Source organism: Halichoerus grypus, chromosome X (assembly GCF_964656455.1).
Source record: "Halichoerus grypus chromosome X, mHalGry1.hap1.1, whole genome shotgun sequence".
NCBI classification, from domain to species: Eukaryota; Metazoa; Chordata; class Mammalia; order Carnivora; family Phocidae; genus Halichoerus; species Halichoerus grypus.
The window spans coordinates 79,278,959-79,294,315 of record NC_135727.1 but is presented as its reverse complement, the minus strand read 5'-3'; positions in this window follow the sequence as shown (position 1 = coordinate 79,294,315).

Below are 15,357 nucleotides of genomic sequence, written 5' to 3'. Positions count from 1 at the left end.
GGGACGGTTTCAATATCGTAATATCAGGGAGAGACAGGCGGGTACAGAAGGCAGCTCTCAACTCACATCATGGTTATGCGGATAGTACCGTTGCCCAGGGTGTGTGTGCCGGTTTAAACACAGCCACCTAATTCAAAGGAAAAACTCCCTTGAGAGCCTGTGCTGCAGGTAAAACAGCTGCTCCTGTGGGTGGAAGCATTTTGTTGTGTGCGTGCGTGAGAGCACGGCAAGGGAGTCCAAAGCTTTTTGCGAGTGAGACTCAGGCCCGAGCGAAAGGCAGAACACGTCTCCCCATGTGATTCATCAAACTAGCACGGCAGCCCCATTTTGGCATGGAAGGCCAATAGCTAGCGTTCTAACTCGAAGAAACGACACTGTAGAGAAACCGTGCTTTAGCTACCGTCGACCTCTCTGTGGGTGAAGTAGTTGAGGGTGTACTGTGGCTGAGAGCCTGGGGACGGTTTCCATTTCGTAATATCGGGGGAGAGACAGGTCGGTACAGAAGGCACCTCTCAACTCACTACATGGTTATGGGGCTAGTTCCGTTGCCCAGGGTGTGTTTGCTGGCTTAAAGACAGCCACCTAACTCAAAGGAAAAACACGGTAGAGAATCCGTGCTTCAGCTAAAACAGCCGCTCCTGAGGGTGGAAGCATTGGGTTGTGTGCGTGCGTGAGAGGACTGCAAGGGAGTCCAAAGTTTCTGCGAGTGAGACTCAGGCCCCAGCAAAAGGCAGAACACGACTCCCCGTGTGTTTCCTTTAGCTAGCACTGCGGCCCTACTTTTGCATGGAAGTCTAATCGCTAGCGTTCTTCCTGGAAGAAACAACACGGTAGAGAAACCGTGCTTTAGCTACCATCCACCTCTCTGAGGGAGGAAGCACTTTCCAGGCTACCGTGGGTGAGAGCCTGAGGAACGGGTTCCTTACGTGAAACCGAGGGAGAAGGAGTCCGGGCCAGAAGGCTCCTCTCGACTCAGCTCTTGTTACCTGAAGCTAACACTTCGGCTCCATGTGTGCATAGGAATGCTAAGGGCTCCGCACTGATTTGGCAGAAAGAAGCCGGTCAAGAACCCCAGCTTCAGCTCATTCGCCTCTCCACAGGGTGGCAGCATTTTCAAGTCTGCTCGAGTGCAAACCTGGGGAAGGAGTCCCAGCAGAATTCGGAGGGAGAAATAAGCATGGGCAGAAGACACCTATCGACTCAACTCTTGTTTCGGGAAACTAGATCGGCTCTCCCGTGTGTGCGTGGAGTCCTCAGTGCCATCCACGTAACGCAAAGGAACAAAACTGTAGAGAACCCGTGCCTCAGCAAAGATCGCCCTTCCTGAGCGGGAACTTCATGTATTGTGTGTTTTTGTGAAAGCATGAGAAATGGAACCTACACGTAACCCGGAGTGAGAAGCAGGCCTGGAAGGAAGGCTGCTGTCGACTCACCTCTTGTTTGAGGAGATTAGCACTGCTGCACCCTGTGTGCCTGGATGCCTAGTTACCAGGCTACTAACACCAAGAATCAATCCTATAGAGTGACTGCGCTTCAGTTAACATTGCCGTTCCTGAAGCAGGAGGAATTTGACACTGCTCGTGTACGAGACACCGGGGAAAGGGTCCCATACGTGAAATGGAGTGAGAAACAGGCCGGTGCGGAAGGCAGCTCTCAAGTCACCTCTGGTTTATGAGGCTAGTACCCTTGCCCCGGGGGTGCCTGCAGGCCTAAAGCCAACCACCTAACTCAAAGGAACAACTCTGTAGGGAATTTCTGCTTCGGCTAAAAGAGCCATGCCTCAGGGTGGACGCATTTTGCTGTGTGCATGCGTGAGCGCGCTGCAGGTGAGCCCAAAACCATTTTCCTTGTGAGACCCAGGCCCCGGAAGAAGCCAGAACACGACTCCCCACTTGCTCCATGAAGCTAGAACTGCGGTCCCAATTTTGCTTGGAAGTCTAATAGATAGCTTTCTAACTCGGAGAAACAACACTGTAGAGAAACCGTGCTTTAGCTACTGTCGACCTCTCTGTGGGCGAAGCAGTTTAGGGTGTACTGTGGCTGAGAGCCTGGGGACGGTTTCCATTTCGTAATATCGGGGGAGAGAAAGGCCGGTACATAATGCAGCTCTGAACTCACTACATGGTTATGGGGAAAGTTCCGTTCCCCCGTGGGAGTGTGCAGGCTTAAACACAGCCACCTTACTCGACGGAAAAACTCGGTTGAGAGCCTGTGCTGCAGGTAAAACAGCTGCTCCTGAGTGTGGAAGCATTTTGTTGTGTGCGTGCGTGAGAGCACTGCAAGGGAGTCCAAAGCTTTTTGCGAGTGAGACTCAGGCCCCAGCGAAAGGCAGAACACCACTCCCCATGTGTTTCATCAAGCTAGCACGGCAGCCCCACTTTTGCATGGAAGTCTAATAGCTAGCGTTGTAACTCGAAGAAACAACAGTGTAGAGAAACGGTGCCTTAGCTACCGTCGACCTCTCTGTGGGCGAAGCAGTTTAGGGTAAACTGTGGCTGAGAGCCTGGGGACGGTTTCAATATCGTAATATCAGGGAGAGACAGGCGGGTACAGAAGGCAGCTCTCAACTCACATCATGGTTATGCGGATAGTACCGTTGCCCAGGGTGTGTGTGCCGGTTTAAACACAGCCACCTAATTCAAAGGAAAAACTCCCTTGAGAGCCTGTGCTGCAGGTAAAACAGCTGCTCCTGTGGGTGGAAGCATTTTGTTGTGTGCGTGCGTGAGAGCACGGCAAGGGAGTCCAAAGCTTTTTGCGAGTGAGACTCAGGCCCGAGCGAAAGGCAGAACACGTCTCCCCATGTGATTCATCAAACTAGCACGGCAGCCCCATTTTGGCATGGAAGGCCAATAGCTAGCGTTCTAACTCGAAGAAACGACACTGTAGAGAAACCGTGCTTTAGCTACCGTCGACCTCTCTGTGGGTGAAGTAGTTGAGGGTGTACTGTGGCTGAGAGCCTGGGGACGGTTTCCATTTCGTAATATCGGGGGAGAGACAGGTCGGTACAGAAGGCACCTCTCAACTCACTACATGGTTATGGGGCTAGTTCCGTTGCCCAGGGTGTGTTTGCTGGCTTAAAGACAGCCACCTAACTCAAAGGAAAAACACGGTAGAGAATCCGTGCTTCAGCTAAAACAGCCGCTCCTGAGGGTGGAAGCATTGGGTTGTGTGCGTGCGTGAGAGGACTGCAAGGGAGTCCAAAGTTTCTGCGAGTGAGACTCAGGCCCCAGCAAAAGGCAGAACACGACTCCCCGTGTGTTTCCTTTAGCTAGCACTGCGGCCCTACTTTTGCATGGAAGTCTAATCGCTAGCGTTCTTCCTGGAAGAAACAACACGGTAGAGAAACCGTGCTTTAGCTACCATCCACCTCTCTGAGGGAGGAAGCACTTTCCAGGCTACCGTGGGTGAGAGCCTGAGGAACGGGTTCCTTACGTGAAACCGAGGGAGAAGGAGTCCGGGCCAGAAGGCTCCTCTCGACTCAGCTCTTGTTACCTGAAGCTAACACTTCGGCTCCATGTGTGCATAGGAATGCTAAGGGCTCCGCACTGATTTGGCAGAAAGAAGCCGGTCAAGAACCCCAGCTTCAGCTCATTCGCCTCTCCACAGGGTGGCAGCATTTTCAAGTCTGCTCGAGTGCAAACCTGGGGAAGGAGTCCCAGCAGAATTCGGAGGGAGAAATAAGCATGGGCAGAAGACACCTATCGACTCAACTCTTGTTTCGGGAAACTAGATCGGCTCTCCCGTGTGTGCGTGGAGTCCTCAGTGCCATCCACGTAACGCAAAGGAACAAAACTGTAGAGAACCCGTGCCTCAGCAAAGATCGCCCTTCCTGAGCGGGAACTTCATGTATTGTGTGTTTTTGTGAAAGCATGAGAAATGGAACCTACACGTAACCCGGAGTGAGAAGCAGGCCTGGAAGGAAGGCTGCTGTCGACTCACCTCTTGTTTGAGGAGATTAGCACTGCTGCACCCTGTGTGCCTGGATGCCTAGTTACCAGGCTACTAACACCAAGAATCAATCCTATAGAGTGACTGCGCTTCAGTTAACATTGCCGTTCCTGAAGCAGGAGGAATTTGACACTGCTCGTGTACGAGACACCGGGGAAAGGGTCCCATACGTGAAATGGAGTGAGAAACAGGCCGGTGCGGAAGGCAGCTCTCAAGTCACCTCTGGTTTATGAGGCTAGTACCCTTGCCCCGGGGGTGCCTGCAGGCCTAAAGCCAACCACCTAACTCAAAGGAACAACTCTGTAGGGAATTTCTGCTTCGGCTAAAAGAGCCATGCCTCAGGGTGGACGCATTTTGCTGTGTGCATGCGTGAGCGCACTGCAGGTGAGCCCAAAACCATTTTCCTTGTGAGACCCAGGCCCCGGAAGAAGCCAGAACACGACTCCCCACTTGCTCCATGAAGCTAGAACTGCGGTCCCAATTTTGCTTGGAAGTCTAATAGATAGCTTTCTAACTCGGAGAAACAACACTGTAGAGAAACCGTGCTTTAGCTACTGTCGACCTCTCTGTGGGCGAAGCAGTTTAGGGTGTACTGTGGCTGAGAGCCTGGGGACGGTTTCCATTTCGTAATATCGGGGGAGAGAAAGGCCGGTACATAATGCAGCTCTGAACTCACTACATGGTTATGGGGAAAGTTCCGTTCCCCCGTGGGAGTGTGCAGGCTTAAACACAGCCACCTTACTCGACGGAAAAACTCGGTTGAGAGCCTGTGCTGCAGGTAAAACAGCTGCTCCTGAGTGTGGAAGCATTTTGTTGTGTGCGTGCGTGAGAGAACTGCAAGGGAGTCCAAAGCTTTTTGCGAGTGAGACTCAGGCCCCAGCGAAAGGCAGAACACCACTCCCCATGTGTTTCATCAAGCTAGCACGGCAGCCCCACTTTTGCATGGAAGTCTAATAGCTAGCGTTGTAACTCGAAGAAACAACAGTGTAGAGAAACGGTGCCTTAGCTACCGTCGACCTCTCTGTGGGCGAAGCAGTTTAGGGTAAACTGTGGCTGAGAGCCTGGGGACGGTTTCAATATCGTAATATCAGGGAGAGACAGGCGGGTACAGAAGGCAGCTCTCAACTCACATCATGGTTATGCGGATAGTACCGTTGCCCAGGGTGTGTGTGCCGGTTTAAACACAGCCACCTAATTCAAAGGAAAAACTCCCTTGAGAGCCTGTGCTGCAGGTAAAACAGCTGCTCCTGTGGGTGGAAGCATTTTGTTGTGTGCGTGCGTGAGAGCACGGCAAGGGAGTCCAAAGCTTTTTGCGAGTGAGACTCAGGCCCGAGCGAAAGGCAGAACACGTCTCCCCATGTGATTCATCAAACTAGCACGGCAGCCCCATTTTGGCATGGAAGGCCAATAGCTAGCGTTCTAACTCGAAGAAATGACACTGTAGAGAAACCGTGCTTTAGCTACCGTCGACCTCTCTGTGGGTGAAGTAGTTGAGGGTGTACTGTGGCTGAGAGCCTGGGGACGGTTTCCATTTCGTAATATCGGGGGAGAGACAGGTCGGTACAGAAGGCACCTCTCAACTCACTACATGGTTATGGGGCTAGTTCCGTTGCCCAGGGTGTGTTTGCTGGCTTAAAGACAGCCACCTAACTCAAAGGAAAAACACGGTAGAGAATCCGTGCTTCAGCTAAAACAGCCGCTCCTGAGGGTGGAAGCATTGGGTTGTGTGCGTGCGTGAGAGGACTGCAAGGGAGTCCAAAGTTTCTGCGAGTGAGACTCAGGCCCCAGCAAAAGGCAGAACACGACTCCCCGTGTGTTTCCTTTAGCTAGCACTGCGGCCCTACTTTTGCATGGAAGTCTAATCGCTAGCGTTCTTCCTGGAAGAAACAACACGGTAGAGAAACCGTGCTTTAGCTACCATCCACCTCTCTGAGGGAGGAAGCACTTTCCAGGCTACCGTGGGTGAGAGCCTGAGGAACGGGTTCCTTACGTGAAACCGAGGGAGAAGGAGTCCGGGCCAGAAGGCTCCTCTCGACTCAGCTCTTGTTACCTGAAGCTAACACTTCGGCTCCATGTGTGCATAGGAATGCTAAGGGCTCCGCACTGATTTGGCAGAAAGAAGCCGGTCAAGAACCCCAGCTTCAGCTCATTCGCCTCTCCACAGGGTGGCAGCATTTTCAAGTCTGCTCGAGTGCAAACCTGGGGAAGGAGTCCCAGCAGAATTCGGAGGGAGAAATAAGCATGGGCAGAAGACACCTATCGACTCAACTCTTGTTTCGGGAAACTAGATCGGCTCTCCCGTGTGTGCGTGGAGTCCTCAGTGCCATCCACGTAACGCAAAGGAACAAAACTGTAGAGAACCCGTGCCTCAGCAAAGATCGCCCTTCCTGAGCGGGAACTTCATGTATTGTGTGTTTTTGTGAAAGCATGAGAAATGGAACCTACACGTAACTCGGAGTGAGAAGCAGGCCTGGAAGGAAGGCTGCTGTCGACTCACCTCTTGTTTGAGGAGATTAGCACTGCTGCACCCTGTGTGCCTGGATGCCTAGTTACCAGGCTACTAACACCAAGAATCAATCCTATAGAGTGACTGCGCTTCAGTTAACATTGCCGTTCCTGAAGCAGGAGGAATTTGACACTGCTCGTGTACGAGACACCGGGGAAAGGGTCCCATACGTGAAATGGAGTGAGAAACAGGCCGGTGCGGAAGGCAGCTCTCAAGTCACCTCTGGTTTATGAGGCTAGTACCCTTGCCCCGGGGGTGCCTGCAGGCCTAAAGCCAACCACCTAACTCAAAGGAACAACTCTGTAGGGAATTTCTGCTTCGGCTAAAAGAGCCATGCCTCAGGGTGGATGCATTTTGCTGTGTGCATGCGTGAGCGCGCTGCAGGTGAGCCCAAAACCATTTTCCTTGTGAGACCCAGGCCCCGGAAGAAGCCAGAACACGACTCCCCACTTGCTCCATGAAGCTAGAACTGCGGTCCCAATTTTGCTTGGAAGTCTAATAGATAGCTTTCTAACTCGGAGAAACAACACTGTAGAGAAACCGTGCTTTAGCTACTGTCGACCTCTCTGTGGGCGAAGCAGTTTAGGGTGTACTGTGGCTGAGAGCCTGGGGACGGTTTCCATTTCGTAATATCGGGGGAGAGAAAGGCCGGTACATAATGCAGCTCTGAACTCACTACATGGTTATGGGGAAAGTTCCGTTCCCCCGTGGGAGTGTGCAGGCTTAAACACAGCCACCTTACTCGACGGAAAAACTCGGTTGAGAGCCTGTGCTGCAGGTAAAACAGCTGCTCCTGAGTGTGGAAGCATTTTGTTGTGTGCGTGCGTGAGAGCACTGCAAGGGAGTCCAAAGCTTTTTGCGAGTGAGACTCAGGCCCCAGCGAAAGGCAGAACACCACTCCCCATGTGTTTCATCAAGCTAGCACGGCAGCCCCACTTTTGCATGGAAGTCTAATAGCTAGCGTTGTAACTCGAAGAAACAACAGTGTAGAGAAACGGTGCCTTAGCTACCGTCGACCTCTCTGTGGGCGAAGCAGTTTAGGGTAAACTGTGGCTGAGAGCCTGGGGACGGTTTCAATATCGTAATATCAGGGAGAGACAGGCGGGTACAGAAGGCAGCTCTCAACTCACATCATGGTTATGCGGATAGTACCGTTGCCCAGGGTGTGTGTGCCGGTTTAAACACAGCCACCTAATTCAAAGGAAAAACTCCCTTGAGAGCCTGTGCTGCAGGTAAAACAGCTGCTCCTGTGGGTGGAAGCATTTTGTGTGCGTGCGTGAGAGCACGGCAAGGGAGTCCAAAGCTTTTTGCGAGTGAGACTCAGGCCCGAGCGAAAGGCAGAACACGTCTCCCCATGTGATTCATCAAACTAGCACGGCAGCCCCATTTTGGCATGGAAGGCCAATAGCTAGCGTTCTAACTCGAAGAAACGACACTGTAGAGAAACCGTGCTTTAGCTACCGTCGACCTCTCTGTGGGTGAAGTAGTTGAGGGTGTACTGTGGCTGAGAGCCTGGGGACGGTTTCCATTTCGTAATATCGGGGGAGAGACAGGTCGGTACAGAAGGCACCTCTCAACTCACTACATGGTTATGGGGCTAGTTCCGTTGCCCAGGGTGTGTTTGCTGGCTTAAAGACAGCCACCTAACTCAAAGGAAAAACACGGTAGAGAATCCGTGCTTCAGCTAAAACAGCCGCTCCTGAGGGTGGAAGCATTGGGTTGTGTGCGTGCGTGAGAGGACTGCAAGGGAGTCCAAAGTTTCTGCGAGTGAGACTCAGGCCCCAGCAAAAGGCAGAACACGACTCCCCGTGTGTTTCCTTTAGCTAGCACTGCGGCCCTACTTTTGCATGGAAGTCTAATCGCTAGCGTTCTTCCTGGAAGAAACAACACGGTAGAGAAACCGTGCTTTAGCTACCATCCACCTCTCTGAGGGAGGAAGCACTTTCCAGGCTACCGTGGGTGAGAGCCTGAGGAACGGGTTCCTTACGTGAAACCGAGGGAGAAGGAGTCCGGGCCAGAAGGCTCCTCTCGACTCAGCTCTTGTTACCTGAAGCTAACACTTCGGCTCCATGTGTGCATAGGAATGCTAAGGGCTCCGCACTGATTTGGCAGAAAGAAGCCGGTCAAGAACCCCAGCTTCAGCTCATTCGCCTCTCCACAGGGTGGCAGCATTTTCAAGTCTGCTCGAGTGCAAACCTGGGGAAGGAGTCCCAGCAGAATTCGGAGGGAGAAATAAGCATGGGCAGAAGACACCTATCGACTCAACTCTTGTTTCGGGAAACTAGATCGGCTCTCCCGTGTGTGCGTGGAGTCCTCAGTGCCATCCACGTAACGCAAAGGAACAAAACTGTAGAGAACCCGTGCCTCAGCAAAGATCGCCCTTCCTGAGCGGGAACTTCATGTATTGTGTGTTTTTGTGAAAGCATGAGAAATGGAACCTACACGTAACTCGGAGTGAGAAGCAGGCCTGGAAGGAAGGCTGCTGTCGACTCACCTCTTGTTTGAGGAGATTAGCACTGCTGCACCCTGTGTGCCTGGATGCCTAGTTACCAGGCTACTAACACCAAGAATCAATCCTATAGAGTGACTGCGCTTCAGTTAACATTGCCGTTCCTGAAGCAGGAGGAATTTGACACTGCTCGTGTACGAGACACCGGGGAAAGGGTCCCATACGTGAAATGGAGTGAGAAACAGGCCGGTGCGGAAGGCAGCTCTCAAGTCACCTCTGGTTTATGAGGCTAGTACCCTTGCCCCGGGGGTGCCTGCAGGCCTAAAGCCAACCACCTAACTCAAAGGAACAACTCTGTAGGGAATTTCTGCTTCGGCTAAAAGAGCCATGCCTCAGGGTGGACGCATTTTGCTGTGTGCATGCGTGAGCGCACTGCAGGTGAGCCCAAAACCATTTTCCTTGTGAGACCCAGGCCCCGGAAGAAGCCAGAACACGACTCCCCACTTGCTCCATGAAGCTAGAACTGCGGTCCCAATTTTGCTTGGAAGTCTAATAGATAGCTTTCTAACTCGGAGAAACAACACTGTAGAGAAACCGTGCTTTAGCTACTGTCGACCTCTCTGTGGGCGAAGCAGTTTAGGGTGTACTGTGGCTGAGAGCCTGGGGACGGTTTCCATTTCGTAATATCGGGGGAGAGAAAGGCCGGTACATAATGCAGCTCTGAACTCACTACATGGTTATGGGGAAAGTTCCGTTCCCCCGTGGGAGTGTGCAGGCTTAAACACAGCCACCTTACTCGACGGAAAAACTCGGTTGAGAGCCTGTGCTGCAGGTAAAACAGCTGCTCCTGAGTGTGGAAGCATTTTGTTGTGTGCGTGCGTGAGAGCACTGCAAGGGAGTCCAAAGCTTTTTGCGAGTGAGACTCAGGCCCCAGCGAAAGGCAGAACACCACTCCCCATGTGTTTCATCAAGCTAGCACGGCAGCCCCACTTTTGCATGGAAGTCTAATAGCTAGCGTTGTAACTCGAAGAAACAACAGTGTAGAGAAACGGTGCCTTAGCTACCGTCGACCTCTCTGTGGGCGAAGCAGTTTAGGGTAAACTGTGGCTGAGAGCCTGGGGACGGTTTCAATATCGTAATATCAGGGAGAGACAGGCCGGTACAGAAGGCAGCTCTCAATTCACATCATGGTTATGCGGATAGTACCGTTGCCCAGGGTGTGTGTGCCGGTTTAAACACAGCCACCTAATTCAAAGGAAAAATTCCCTTGAGAGCCTGTGCTGCAGGTAAAAGAGCTGCTCCTGTGGGTGGAAGCATTTTGTTGTGTGTGTGCGTGAGAGCACGGCAAGGGAGTCCAAAGCTTTTTGCGAGTGAGACTCAGGCCCCAGCGAAAGGCAGAACACGACTCCCCATGTGTTTCATCAAGCTAGCACGGCAGCCCCACTTTTGCATGGAAGGCTAATAGCTAGCGTTCTAACTCGAAGAAACGACACTGCAGAGAAACCGTGCTTTAGCTACCGTCGACCTCTCTGTGGGGGAAGCAGTTTAAGGTGTACAGTGGGTGAGAGCCTGGGGACGGTTTCCATTTCGTAATATCGGGGGAGAGACAGGCCGGTACAGAAGGCAGCTCTCAACTCACTACATGGTTATGGGGCTAGTTCCGTTGCCCATGTTGTGTGTGCAGGCTTAAACACAGCCACCTAACTCGAAGGAAAAACTCGGTAGAGAGCCTGTGCTGCAGGTAAAACAGCTGCTCCTGAGTGTGGAGGCATTTTGTTGTGTGCGTGCGTGAGAGCACTGCAAGGGAGTCCAAAGCTTTTTGCGAGTGAGACTCAGGCCCCAGCGAAAGGCAGAACACGACTCCCCATGTGTTTCATCACGCTAGCACGGCAGCCGCACTTTTGCATGGAAGTCTAATAGCTAGCGTTCTAACTGGAAGAAAACACTGTAGAGAGACCGTGCTTTAGCTACCGTCGACCTCTAGACGGAGGAAGCATTCCACGGAGTACCGTGGCTGAGAGCCTGGGGAACGGGTTCCATACGTGAAAACAAGGGAGAAATAGGTCCTGGCAGAAGGCACCTCTGGACTCAGCTCTTGCTACCTGAAGCTAACACTACTGCTCCATGTGTGCTTGGAATGCTATGTGCTCGACACTGACTGGGAATAAACAAGCCTGTAAAGAATCCCAGCTGCAGCTCATTCGCCTACCAGGCTACTAACACCAAGAATCAATGCTGTAGCGTTACTGCGCTTTAGCTAACATTGCCGTTCCTGAAGCCGCAGGAGTTGTATAGTGCTCGTGTATGAGAGACCGGGGAAAGGGTCCCATACGTGAAATGGAGTGAGAAACAGGCCGGTGCGGAAGGCAGCTCTCAACTTACCTCTTGTTTATGAGGCTAGGACCCTTGCCCCGGGTGTGCCTGCAGGCCATAAGCCAACCACCTAACTCAAAGGAACAACTCTGTAGGGAATTCCTGCTTCGCCTAAAATAGCCATGCCTCAGGGTGGATGCATTGTGTGGTGTGCATGCGTGAGTGCACAGCAAGTGAGTCCAAAACCATTTTCCCTGTGAGACCCAGGCCCCGGAAGAAGCCAGAACACGACTCCCCACTTGCTCCATGAAACTAGTACTGCGGCCCCACTTTTGAATTGAAGTCTAATGGCTAGCTTTCTAACTCGAAGAAACAACACTGTAGAGAAACCGTGCTTTAGCTACCGTCGACCTCTCTGTGGGCGAAGAAGTTTAGGGTGTACTGTGGCTGAGAGCCTGGGGACGGTTTCCATATCGTAATATCGGGGGAGAGACAGGCCGGTACAGAAGGCAGCTCTCAACTCACATCATGGTTATGGGGCTAGTACCGTTGCCCAGGCTGTGTGTGCCAGCTTAAACACAGCCACCTAACTCGAAGGAAAAACTCGGTTGAGAGCCTGTGCTGCAGGTAAAACAGCTGCTCCTGAGGGTGACAGCATTTTGTTGTGTGCGTGCGTGAGAGCACTGCAAGGGAGTCCAAAGCTTTTTGCGAGTGAGACTCAGGCCCCAGCGAAAGGCAGAACACGACTCCCCATGTGATTCATCAAACTAGCACGGCAGCCCCACTTTGGCATGGAAGGCCAATAGCTAGCGTTCTAACTCGAAGAAACAACACTGTAGAGAAACCGTGCTTTAGCTACCGTCGACCTCTCTGTGGGCGAAGAAGTTTAGGGTGTACTGTGGCTGAGAGCCTGGGGACGGTTTCAATATCGTAATATCGGGGGAGAGACAGGCCAGTACAGAAGGCAGCTCTCAACTCACATCATCGTTATGGGGCTAGTACCGTTGCCCTGGGTGTGTGTGCAGGCTTAAAGACAGCCACCTAACTCAAAGGAAAAACACGGTAGAGAATCCGTGCTTCAGCTAAAACAGCCGCTCCTGAGGGTGGAAGCATTTGGTTGTGTGCGTGCGTGAGAGGACTGCAAGGGAGTCCAAAGTTTCTGCGAGTGAGACTCAGGCCCCAGCAAAAGGCAGAACACGACTCCCCGTGTGTTTCCTTTAGCTAGCACTGCGGCCCTACTTTTGCATGGAAGTCTAATCGCTAGCGTTCTTCCTGGAAGAAACAACACGGTAGAGAAACCGTGCTTTAGCTACCATCCACCTCTCTGAGGGAGGAAGCACTTTCCAGGCTACCGTGGGTGAGAGCCTGAGGAACGGGTTCCTTACGTGAAACCGAGGGAGAAGGAGTCCGGGCCAGAAGGCTCCTCTCGACTCAGCTCTTGTTACCTGAAGCTAACACTTCGGCTCCATGTGTGCATAGGAATGCTAAGGGCTCCGCACTGATTTGGCAGAAAGAAGCCGGTCAAGAACCCCAGCTTCAGCTCATTCGCCTCTCCACAGGGTGGCAGCATTTTCAAGTCTGCTCGAGTGCAAACCTGGGGAAGGAGTCCCAGCAGAATTCGGAGGGAGAAATAAGCATGGGCAGAAGACACCTATCGACTCAACTCTTGTTTCGGGAAACTAGATCGGCTCTCCCGTGTGTGCGTGGAGTCCTCAGTGCCATCCACGTAACGCAAAGGAACAAAACTGTAGAGAACCCGTGCCTCAGCAAAGATCGCCCTTCCTGAGCGGGAACTTCATGTATTGTGTGTTTTTGTGAAAGCATGAGAAATGGAACCTACACGTAACTCGGAGTGAGAAGCAGGCCTGGAAGGAAGGCTGCTGTCGACTCACCTCTTGTTTGAGGAGATTAGCACTGCTGCACCCTGTGTGCCTGGATGCCTAGTTACCAGGCTACTAACACCAAGAATCAATCCTATAGAGTGACTGCGCTTCAGTTAACATTGCCGTTCCTGAAGCAGGAGGAATTTGACACTGCTCGTGTACGAGACACCGGGGAAAGGGTCCCATACGTGAAATGGAGTGAGAAACAGGCCGGTGCGGAAGGCAGCTCTCAAGTCACCTCTGGTTTATGAGGCTAGTACCCTTGCCCCGGGGGTGCCTGCAGGCCTAAAGCCAACCACCTAACTCAAAGGAACAACTCTGTAGGGAATTTCTGCTTCGGCTAAAAGAGCCATGCCTCAGGGTGGACGCATTTTGCTGTGTGCATGCGTGAGCGCACTGCAGGTGAGCCCAAAACCATTTTCCTTGTGAGACCCAGGCCCCGGAAGAAGCCAGAACACGACTCCCCACTTGCTCCATGAAGCTAGAACTGCGGTCCCAATTTTGCTTGGAAGTCTAATAGATAGCTTTCTAACTCGGAGAAACAACACTGTAGAGAAACCGTGCTTTAGCTACTGTCGACCTCTCTGTGGGCGAAGCAGTTTAGGGTGTACTGTGGCTGAGAGCCTGGGGACGGTTTCCATTTCGTAATATCGGGGGAGAGAAAGGCCGGTACATAATGCAGCTCTGAACTCACTACATGGTTATGGGGAAAGTTCCGTTCCCCCGTGGGAGTGTGCAGGCTTAAACACAGCCACCTTACTCGACGGAAAAACTCGGTTGAGAGCCTGTGCTGCAGGTAAAACAGCTGCTCCTGAGTGTGGAAGCATTTTGTTGTGTGCGTGCGTGAGAGCACTGCAAGGGAGTCCAAAGCTTTTTGCGAGTGAGACTCAGGCCCCAGCGAAAGGCAGAACACCACTCCCCATGTGTTTCATCAAGCTAGCACGGCAGCCCCACTTTTGCATGGAAGTCTAATAGCTAGCGTTGTAACTCGAAGAAACAACAGTGTAGAGAAACGGTGCCTTAGCTACCGTCGACCTCTCTGTGGGCGAAGCAGTTTAGGGTAAACTGTGGCTGAGAGCCTGGGGACGGTTTCAATATCGTAATATCAGGGAGAGACAGGCCGGTACAGAAGGCAGCTCTCAATTCACATCATGGTTATGCGGATAGTACCGTTGCCCAGGGTGTGTGTGCCGGTTTAAACACAGCCACCTAATTCAAAGGAAAAATTCCCTTGAGAGCCTGTGCTGCAGGTAAAAGAGCTGCTCCTGTGGGTGGAAGCATTTTGTTGTGTGTGTGCGTGAGAGCACGGCAAGGGAGTCCAAAGCTTTTTGCGAGTGAGACTCAGGCCCCAGCGAAAGGCAGAACACGACTCCCCATGTGTTTCATCAAGCTAGCACGGCAGCCCCACTTTTGCATGGAAGGCTAATAGCTAGCGTTCTAACTCGAAGAAACGACACTGCAGAGAAACCGTGCTTTAGCTACCGTCGACCTCTCTGTGGGGGAAGCAGTTTAAGGTGTACAGTGGGTGAGAGCCTGGGGACGGTTTCCATTTCGTAATATCGGGGGAGAGACAGGCCGGTACAGAAGGCAGCTCTCAACTCACTACATGGTTATGGGGCTAGTTCCGTTGCCCATGTTGTGTGTGCAGGCTTAAACACAGCCACCTAACTCGAAGGAAAAACTCGGTAGAGAGCCTGTGCTGCAGGTAAAACAGCTGCTCCTGAGTGTGGAGGCATTTTGTTGTGTGCGTGCGTGAGAGCACTGCAAGGGAGTCCAAAGCTTTTTGCGAGTGAGACTCAGGCCCCAGCGAAAGGCAGAACACGACTCCCCATGTGTTTCATCACGCTAGCACGGCAGCCGCACTTTTGCATGGAAGTCTAATAGCTAGCGTTCTAACTGGAAGAAAACACTGTAGAGAGACCGTGCTTTAGCTACCGTCGACCTCTAGACGGAGGAAGCATTCCACGGAGTACCGTGGCTGAGAGCCTGGGGAACGGGTTCCATACGTGAAAACAAGGGAGAAATAGGTCCTGGCAGAAGGCACCTCTGGACTCAGCTCTTGCTACCTGAAGCTAACACTACTGCTCCATGTGTGCTTGGAATGCTATGTGCTCGACACTGACTGGGAATAAACAAGCCTGTAAAGAATCCCAGCTGCAGCTCATTCGCCTACCAGGCTACTAACACCAAGAATCAATGCTGTAGCGTTACTGCGCTTTAGCTAACATTGCCGTTCCTGAAGCCGCAGGAGTTGTATA